The sequence below is a fragment of the Pseudophryne corroboree genome, chromosome 1, assembly GCF_028390025.1.
Source record: "Pseudophryne corroboree isolate aPseCor3 chromosome 1, aPseCor3.hap2, whole genome shotgun sequence".
NCBI lineage: Eukaryota > Metazoa > Chordata > Amphibia > Anura > Myobatrachidae > Pseudophryne > Pseudophryne corroboree.
The window spans coordinates 292233085-292243603 of record NC_086444.1 but is presented as its reverse complement, the minus strand read 5'-3'; the positions used below and the strand labels follow the sequence as shown (position 1 = coordinate 292243603).

The following is a 10519-nucleotide window of genomic DNA, read 5'->3' as shown; positions in this document are numbered from 1 at the left end:
GAGGTTTCTAACTATAGTCATGTGACTTAGAGGACGTCACATGACTAGAACACATTGTGCTTATGTATACAGATAAAATGCCGATCATGTGACTAGTGACAAGTCCGTCACATGACCGGATGACTAAATAATCACTAGAGTGAGAAATGCCTTAGAGACAGAGAAGCCCATTATATTTGCACTTAGTATGCCATCTAGTGTTGAGGGAAATTACTGTGTGTTGAAAATTTCATTGACTATAAATGTTTCCTTCACTCGTTTTTTAAATAAAATAACTAGAAACAGATAGTTTTGCCTTATACATTATGAAATGTTAAGATCTATGTATTTTGATTAAATTATATATATGTGAAATTAAAGTGATTACAGACAGGTGTGATGATTATGTATAATGGACATCCCTATAAAAAGGGGACTATGGAGCTAGGAGCTATACCTTTGAAAAAGCTGTTCCTGGTGACAGCGAAACGCGTCAGGACAGACATTAGTGACCTTTAAAAGGACTTGATTTGGGACATCCAGAATATCGGAAAGTGGACTTTAATCCTGGGATTCAACTTATGGTGTGCGATCCTGCTGTTGATTATCCACCTCTTTTCCCTTCACTTCTTGGCGTTGGAGCTTGTGCCATCTGAACCAACGCTAAGGGAACCATCCATCTTCAAAGAGTGGTAATTATTGTGGAACATCCCATCCCATCCCATATTAAAGGCTGTAACATCTTTCAGGTCCGCTGACCACTGGACAATACTACACAGTCCCACGGGTCCTAATCTACCAGAGACTGGTTTCTATGAATTTTTTATGAATAGCTCCATCTTTTATTATTGTGTTTTATTGTCTTTTACTAAATAGTTTATGTCCAATAAATTTTACTGTCATTTACACCTGTCTGCTTATACCTTTCATAGCGCTATATATTTTATGTTTATATATGTCTCTAGTTGGATTGACTATCCATTGTTGATATAGCTGCTCAGAGAACCGACTCATATTAAGCGCGTGGTTACCCACTTTTAGTGAGGTATCTTTAATTTTCCACATTCAAGCGGAAGACTGTTTCGTGACAAAAAAATGCATTTGCAGACTCGCATTTACAGATGTGTCCTCTTACACTCCCGCAGCAAACAACGGGGCTGATTCAGCATGAATCGCTGAAGTGCTAAATTTGCGCACATGTGCAAGGTCTTAAACTGCATTCTCTTCAGAACGCAGTGTAAGTCCTGGCAGGGGGTGGTTATGAGGTGTTGATGCACCATTTAGGGAGAGTGTTCTAGACAATGCAGGCGTTTTTGTACCATTTGTGGGGCAGGCCATGGCGGCTGCGCAATGTCACACTCAGCTGCTGTGACCCAAAAGATGGCAGCCTGGCGACTGCCTTCACAGCTAGGCTGCAAAGGTAGAGGAATACTCTTAAAATGCGAGCGCATCTCTGTATAGCGATGCGCTCGCATATTAGCGGAGGGACGGACCTGGCATGCAGTTCAGCCAATGATATGCCAATAGTCATGGGTGCGTGCGTACACACGCACCCGCTAGCGGCCCAAACATTATTGCAAACACGCACTGCTTCCCACCACCCCTGCTTATTCCCCAATGCCGGCTCCCACTTACTGCTCTGGCCAGTGGGAGCATCACCTTCCCGCTGCCTGGTTCTGCATTTGAGGCGTTCTGGTTCTGTGTAGTGGGAGTGGGCTACGGTACACTCTGCTGGGATAAACAGTCTGTGATGCATACGCATCCCAGGCAACGTTCTAGGACATATCTGTATTTATATTCCCATCATTGGCCCTCATTCCGAGTTGATCGCTCGCTGCCGTTTTTAGCAGAATTGCGATTAGGCTAAAACCCGGCAGTTCTGCGCATGCGTATGGGCCGCAGGGCGCACGTGCTAAGTACTTTCACACAAAACTATGCCATTTTACACAGGGCCAAGCGACGCTTTTCAGTCGCTCTGTTGATCGGTGAGTGATTGACAGGAAGTGGGTGTTTCTGGGTGGTAACTGAGCGTTTTCCGGGAGTGTGCTAAAAAACGCAGGCGTGCCAGCCAAAAACGCAGGAGTGGCTGGGGAAACGGGGGAGTGGCTGGCCGAACGCAGGGCGTGTTTGTGACGTCAAACCAGGAACCAAACAGTCTGCAGTGATCGCAATCTAGGAGTAGGTCTGGAGCTACTCAGAAGCAGCAGGAAAAATGTAATAGCAGAACTGCTAACCTTTCGTTAGCAATTCTGCTAAGCTAAGATACACTCCCAGAGGGCGGCGATCTAGCGTTTGCAATGCTGCTAAAAGCAGCTAGCGAGCGATCAACTCGGCATGAGGGCCATTGAGGTAAAAAACAAACTAAAATATTTTTTTTTCTGAAATAATACTGGATTATATTGAAATTAACCATTTTTTTGGTACATACAAATGGTACTAATTTCAATGCAATTTACTTCGGGGAGAAAAATATATATTTAAGTGACAGTGTATTTTTATGGAAATACTAACTTTTCATCAAACTGTCCAAACTGGCAGCTGAAACGACTGACATCCAGCCAGGGAGTGACAGCAGCAGCCAGCAGGAGACTTCAAGTTCAATGTGCGCACTGCAGGACAGGTGCTCCTATTGTAATGCAGCGGCAGCACTACAGATTGCAGTCTCCTCCCACTTCTCCCTTCCAACACTGCTAGCGGCGCTGGCGTGCGTGGTGACATCACGACGACTGATGTCACAGCGACTGGTAGCCACAGTACAACAGAGTCCGGACTCTGGACCCGGCGGTGTTGTGCTGCTTGTGCAGGCGGATGTACAGCGATTGATGCCAGAGAGAAGGAGGTATGGTCGCAGCCACGGACCAGTCTCTGTTATGTCAGGGGATGGCAGGGACAAACGCAGTATTTGCAGGAGGAGGTTTCCAGAGAGGGGTGGAGCCAAGCACTGGGGTGGAGAGTGAGGAGACCCAGTATATGCCCGGTCATTAAACTAGTGTAGCTAGGTAGACCTACATAAGAGGATAGATAGATCGATAGATAGATAGACCAAATGTGTTTCATAATAGTCATAGAGCAATCTCCATTCTATTAGAAGATCACCACTGTATAGCAGGGGTGTTTTAAGAGAGGAGGGGACCCGCATGCAGGAGGGGACCCATGTGCAGCTTCCGTTGCGAGCCCCATCCTCTCTGGCAGCTGGTAGAAATAGGCATAAAGTCTGCATCGTGGTGAAGCAGGTCCACATATCATTGGAATGTGTTATCATTAGAGATGAGTGGGTTCGAGAACCAAACCCTACCGGACTTCACCATTCGAGTCCAGATCCAAGTCCGGCTCGGGTTTTCCCGCCTGACTCGGAAACCAGAATAAGGCAAAACGTCATCATCCAGCTGTCGGATTCTCGCGGGGTTTGGATTCCATATAAGGAGCCGCGCGTCCCCGCCATTTTCACTCTGGCATTGGAGAGTGTAGAGAGAGGACGTGTCTCTGTTCTCTTGGTGTCCGTGTCTTGTGCTGTATTTGTCCAGTCACAGTGGTTGTGTCCTCTTGCTGCCATATGTCCATTGCTGCTGTGTTGTGCTGCATCAGTTCAGTGGTGGTGTATTGTGCTGCATCAGTCCAGTGGTAGTGTCCTGTGCATCAGCCATCAGTCATTCCAGTGACCAGGCAGTCACAGTGGTATACGCTGCTGCTATTTGTCCACTGCTACAGTATTATAATAATAACAACAATAATAATAATAATAATAATAATAATAATAATAACAACAACAAGTCCCTTACAGTGTTGCTGTGTTGTCCTGCATAAGACCAGTGGTAGTGTCCTGTGCATCAGCCATCAGTCATTCCAGTGACCAGGCAGTCACAGTGGTATATGCTGCTGCTATATGTCCACTGCTACAGTATTATAATAATAATAATAACAACAAGTCCCTTACAGTGTTACTGTGTTGTGCTGCTATATATCCACTGCTACAGTATAATAATAATAATTATAATAACAACAACAAGTCCCTTACAGTGTTGCTGTGTTGCTGTGTTGTCCTGCATCAGACCAGTGGTAGTGTCCTGTGCATCAGCCATCAGTCATTCTAGTGACCAGGCAGTCACAGTGGTATATGCTGCTACTATATGTACACTGCTACCGTATTATAATAATAACAACAGCAAGTCCCTTACAGTGTTGCTGTGTTGTGCTGCATCAGACCAGTGGAAGTGTCCTGTGCATCAGCCATCAGTCATTCTAGTGACCAGGCAGTCACAGTGGTATATGCTGCTACTATATGTACACTGCTACAGTATTATAATAATAATAATAATAATAATAATAACAACAACAACAACAAGTCCCTTACAGTGTTGCTGTGTTGTCCTGCATCAGACCAGTGGTACTGTCCTGTGCATCAGCCATCAGTCATTACTGTGCCGCATATTGTGTTATATAACTCCAGAAAAATAATGTAGAACACAAATTTGGAGGATAAAATAGGGAAAGATCAAGAATTACTTCCTCCTAGTGCTGAAGCTGCTGCCACTAGCCATGACATAGATGATGAAATGCCATCAACGTCGTCTGCCATGGCCGATGCCCAATGTGATAGTAGAGGGCATGTCAAATCCAAAAAGCCAAAGTTCAGTAAAAAGACCCCAAAAAAGAAATGTAAATCGTCTGAGGAGAAACGTAAACTTGCCAATATGCCATTTACAACATGGAGTGGCAAGGAACGGCTGAGGCCCTGGCCTATGTTCATGACTAGTGGTTCAGCTTCACATGACGATGGAAGCCCTCATCCTCCCGCTAGAAAAATTAAAAGAGTAAAGCTGGAAAAAGCACAGAAAAGAACTGTGCGTTCTGAGATGGTATCACAAATCCCCAAGGAGAGTCCAAGTGTGTCGGCGGTTGCGATGCCTGACCTTCCCAACACTGGATGGGAAGAGGTGGCTCCTTCCACCATTTGCACGCCCCCTGCAAGTGCTGGAAGGAGCACCCACAATCCAGTTCCTGATATTGAAATTGAAGATGTCACTTTTGAAGTACACCAGGATGAGAATATGGGTGTTGCTGGCGCTAAGGAGGAAGTTGACTATGAGGATTCTGATGGTGATGTGGTTTGTTTAAATGAGGCACTGGGGGAGACACCTGTTTTCTGTGGGATGAAGAAGCCTTTTGTGATGCCTGGGTAAACTACCAAAAAAGCCACCTCTTCGGTGTACAATTATTTCTCCACAAATTCGGACACCAGGTGTCAAGCCATCTGTTGCCTCTGTCACTCTGTAATAAGTAGGGGTAAGGATGTTAACCACCTAGGGACATCCTCCATTATACGTCACCTGCAGCGCATTCATCAGAAGTCAGTGTCAAGTTGTGAAACTTTGGGTAAGAGCGTAAGCAGTCCACTGACCTAAATCCCTTCTTCCTCTTGTACCCAAGCTCCTGCAAGCCACACCACCAACTCCCTCAACGTCAACTTCCTCCTTTACCATGAACGTCAGTGGTCCTGCAGGCCATGTCACTGTCAAGACTGAGGAGTCCTCTACTAACCAGGATTCCTCGGGAGGATCCTTGAGTGGTACGCCTACTGCTGCTGTTGCTGCCGCCGCTGCTGTTGTTACTGCTGGGAGTCGATCATCATCCCAGAGGGGAAGTCGGAAGACCACTTGTACTACTTCAACTAAGCAATTGACTGTCCAATAGTCCTTTGTGAGGAAGATGAAATGTGACAGCAGTCATCCTGTTGCAAAGCGGATAACTGAGGCCTTGACACTTATGTTGGTATTAGACGTGCGTCCGGTATCCGCCATTAGTGCAGTGGGATTTAGACAATTGATTGAGGTATTGTGTCCCCGGTACCAAATCCCATCTAGGTTCCAATTCACTAGGCAGGCGATACCAAGAATGTACAAAGACGTCAGTAAAAGAGTCACCAGTGTCCTACAAAATGCGGTTGTATCCAGTGTCCACTTAACCATGGACATGTGGACAAGTGGAACAGGGCAGACTAAGGACTATATGACTGTTACAGCCCACTGGGTAGATGTATGGCAACAGTAGCAGCATCTCGCAAATGTTAACTCGTTCCTAGGCAGGTTACGCCATGTATCACAGCTTTCCGTAAGAGGCACACAGCTGACAACCTCTTACGGAAACTGAGGGACATCATCGCAGAATTGCTTACCCCAATTAGACTCTCCTGGGGATTTGTGATATCGGACAACGCCACCAATATTGTGCTTGCATTACATATGAGCAAATTCCAGCACGTCCCATGTTTTGCACATACAATTAATTCGGTGGTGCAGAATTTTTTGAAAAATGACAGGGGTGTACAGGAGATGCTGTCGGTGGCCCGAAAAAATGCAGGACACTTTCGACATTCTGCCACCACGTGCTGAAGACTGGAGCGCCAGCAAACACTCCTGTACCTGCCCTGCCATCAACTGAAGCAAGAGGTGGAAACGAGGTGAAATTCAACACTCTATATGCTTCAGAGGATGGAGGAGCAGCAAAAGGCCATTCAAGCCTATACATCCACCTACGATATAGGCAAAGGAGGGGGAATGCACCTGACTCAAGCGCAGTGGAGAATTATTTCCGTCTTGTGCAAGGTTCTCCAACCCCTCGAACTTGCCACACGTGAAGTCAGTTCAGACACTGCCAGCTTGAGTCAGGTCATCCCCCTCATCAGGCTTTTGCAGAAGCAGTTGGAGAAATTGAAGGAGGAGTTAGGACAGAGCGATTCTGCAGATTATGTGGGACTTGTGGATGGAGCCCTTCATTCGCTTTGCCAGGATTCAAGGGTGGTCAATCTGTTGAAATCAGAGCACTACATTTTGGCCACCGTGCGCGATCCTAGGTATAAAGCCTACGTTGTATCTCTCTTTCTGGCAGACACAAGTCTGCAGAGGTGCAAAGACCTGCTGATGAGTAATTTGTCAAGTCAAGCAGAACATGACCCGTCAACAGCTCCTCCTTCAATTTCTCCCGCCACTGGGGCTGCAAGGAAAAGGATAAGATTTCCTAGCCTACCCACTGGCGGTGATGCAGGGCAGTCAGGAGCGAAAGCTGACATCTGGTCCAGACTGAAGGACCTGCCAATGATTACTGACATGTCTACTGTCATTGCATATGATTCTGTCACCATTGAAAGAATGGCGGAAGATTATATGAGTGACAGCATCCAAGTAGGCATGTCAGACAGTTCGTATGTATAGTATACTGGCAGGAAAAAGAGGCAATTTGGATGCCCTTGCACAAACTAGCTTTATTTTACCTAAGTTGCCCCCCCCCCTCCAGTGTGTACTCTGAAAGAGTGTTTAGTGCAGCCGGTAACCTTGTCAGCGATCGGCGTAGGAGGTTACTTCCACAAAATGTGGAGACGATGATGTTCATTAAAATGAATTATAAATTCCTCCAGGAAGACCTTTACCAGCAATGCCTCCAGAAAGTACAGAGGGACCTGTGATGGTGGATTCCAGTGGGAACAAATTAATACTCTGTGAGGAGGAGGATGTACACAGTGAAAGGGGTGAGGAATCGGAGGATGAGGATGAGGTGGACATCTTGCCACTGTAGAGCCAGTTTGTGCAAGGAGTGATTAATTGCTTCTTTTTTTGGTGGGGGCCCAAACCAACCAGTCATTTCAGCCACAGTCGTGTGGCAGACCCTGTCGCTGAAATGATTGGTTTGTTAAAGTGTGCATGTCCTGTTTACACAACATAAGGGTGGGAGGGCCCAAGGACAATTCCATCTTGCACCTCTTTTTCTTCTTATCATCATGTGCTGTTTGGGGACTATTTTTTTAAAGTGCCATCCTGTCTGACACTTCCGTATATGTCCAGTGGTACTGTAATTTAATTCCAGTGATTTGGACGTATAATTCCAGTGATTTTGCATTATAATTCCAGTGATTTTGCCGTATAATTCCAGTGATTTGGATGTATAATTCCAGTGATTTTGTCATTTAATTCCAGTGATTTGGACGTATAATTCCAGTGATTTGGACGTATAATTCCAGTGGTAATTGTTTGTGTCCCTTGGCTTAGTCATACAGCTACCTCATTGCACCTCTTCGACATCTTTGCATGAGGTGCTGTTTGGGGCCTAGTTTTCGAAAAGTGCCATCCTGTCTGACACTGCCGTATGAGTCCAGGGATACTGCTGTATTAGAATTGAAAAGGAGAGAAAAGACAAAAAACCCTTGTTGGGAGCACTCGTTTGTAATGATTGGTATAATGTGAAGTGAAATTAATGATGAAATGAGATAAAACTTAAACTTTAATTGTTTCTTGAATAAAAGGGAATAAATGTGAAATAATTTTGAGACTTGTGTCTGATGTTTAGAATAAGGACCTTGTTTAACCTTTTTAACAAATGAGGTACAAGGTGATGAAGGAAGGTGAAGATATCAGAAAGAATGTGTTTAATGGATACCATAAAATTCTGGTGAAATGAGGGTATCCAGAAGAATCACTGTACATGCCTTGGAATGAAGGTTTTAATAGTGGCGTGATATGGTAGCAAAGTTGGGTTAAGGTAAAGGGAGATGGCAAAAGAGAATCTTTTAAGAGAGAAAAGGGGGCCCACTGCACCTGGTATTCTCAGGAGGTTTCCCTTCCTGATACTGACCAGGCCATACCTGCTTAGCTTCCGAGATCGGACAGGATCGGGCGTATTCAGGGTAGTATGGCCGTGGGCCTGTTGTTTGAAATGTAAGAAAAGAAATAAGAGGGGAGATCCACTCCTATTATCTGTACTGTACATAAGTCAAAACCATGAATAGTCCGGGAGGGTTTTTCCAGAAGCAGGAATGTGAGAAGCGTTGGATGAGATTTTTCCTTTTAAAAGGCCCACTGCACCTGGTATTCTCAGGAGGTTCACCTTCCTAGTACTGACCAGGCCATGCCTGCTTAGCTTCCGAGATTGGACAGGATCGGGCGTATTCAGGGTAGTATGGCCGTGGGCCAGTATAGAGGAAATATGAATGGAATGGGAGAATACACAAGCTCTGCTTTCTGTACTTCACACTCAACCGAGGCTATAGACAGTCTCAAAATGATATTTCCAGACAAGGGTGTGTCAGGATAATTCTGACTGTCTAGGATTTATTGAGGCACAGAATAAATTTGATAGAGGTGTAGTGTGGTAGGTAGAGTTTTGCAGATAGTGAGCTCTCATGAAAATGCTGAATGAAGATATGTACTGTGTATGTGTGTAACTTAATCCATAGATTTAAGAAATAACAATTGTTAAATGAGAATCAGAGCTCAGAAACGGCTCATAGATGGTTCAATGACAAAAAACGTTATAATTACTAGTCCCCTAAAGGGAAACCAGATGAGTAATCATATGCTGGCAAAGAGCTCAAGGCTGGCTCACAGATAATACATATAGCCTTATAGTGAGAGTGAAAATGATCAATACCAATTATTAAAAAACAGAGTTCAGAGCTGACTCAAAGATGGTTAGATGACAATTAACACTATAATTGCTGGGGGCGTGGCCATGGCGGCAAGGGACTAGGCAGCAGGATCGAGGAGCTCCCTGGATATTAATCCTGTATCAATCCAGGGGCTCTTTTTGTGGTCTCCCCTGGACTCCTCTCCTGTCTGGTGGCACTGCGGAAGCGGCAGGCACCGTTGTGGATCCGTGCGAGCGCTCCCGGCTCGCGCCAGCGGCCGCCCGGACTCCGGGCCTAGGCCGCAATTCAGTCCCCGGCCTCGATTTGGAGCCCCGCCGGGCGCGTGTGCGCGCGCACACGATCGCGCACCCGAGGCGGCCACAGCGGCCAGCGGCACCGGAGGACAGCGGCACCCCACTCCTGCACCCCCAGGGCTCCACATATAAATTATCCTGCTCCCCTGAAGGCTGGTGCAGGAAGGGAAGAAGGGGAAATCTGTGTGCTGGGCGGCCATTTTATTTGCAGCTCCCTGTGTCTCTCCTCACAGCAGGGTGCAGTGTGGGTGAAGATTGTACTGGGCTGGAGGATTTGCAGCTGCCCTGCCTATTGCTTATACTGTTGGAATATCACACACTGGACATATTTATTTATATCACTGGACTTCCCTGGTCCCCCTTCTCCCTTCAATATAACAGCTGGCTATCCCAGTGCATGGCGTGCTGCTGATACTGCATTTACCACCCACTGTTATACTTTTTGACACTGAATATTGGGACTCTGAGTATTGCTGGGCCTTAATACGATGGTGAGGGGCGGCCAGAGTGCGGCCGCGGCTAAACTGGAGAAGTTTGCTCGACAGCCTGCATCCCAGTCGACGCAGTCATCTCCTAAGCTCTCCCCCCCTGCCAGAATGGATCCATCGGCTGGGGCCGACTCGGGGGCGAATACACAGCCATCTGCTCCTTCCATCCAGCAGGTCCTGGAGGCCATAGCGGCCAGTGAACAACGTCTGTCGGACAAGATGGAGAAGGTGCAGTGTGATCTATCACTGCTGCGACAGGACGTCCAGCGAGTGCGGGAGAGGGTGGGCGAAACTGAGACAAGGGTCTCCAACTTGGAAGACCTCAGCGGTCTTTTACAACGATC

The 10519-nt window shown here is 46.4% G+C and overlaps 2 pseudogenes; both read right to left on the bottom strand.

The window, feature by feature from the left end:
- Positions 1-8552: 8552 nt before the first annotated feature.
- Positions 8553-8670, bottom strand: LOC134936657 (5S ribosomal RNA; annotated as a pseudogene).
- A 149-nt stretch (positions 8671-8819) lies between these two features.
- LOC134942178 (5S ribosomal RNA) lies at positions 8820-8937 on the bottom strand (annotated as a pseudogene).
- Positions 8938-10519: the final 1582 nt, after the last annotated feature.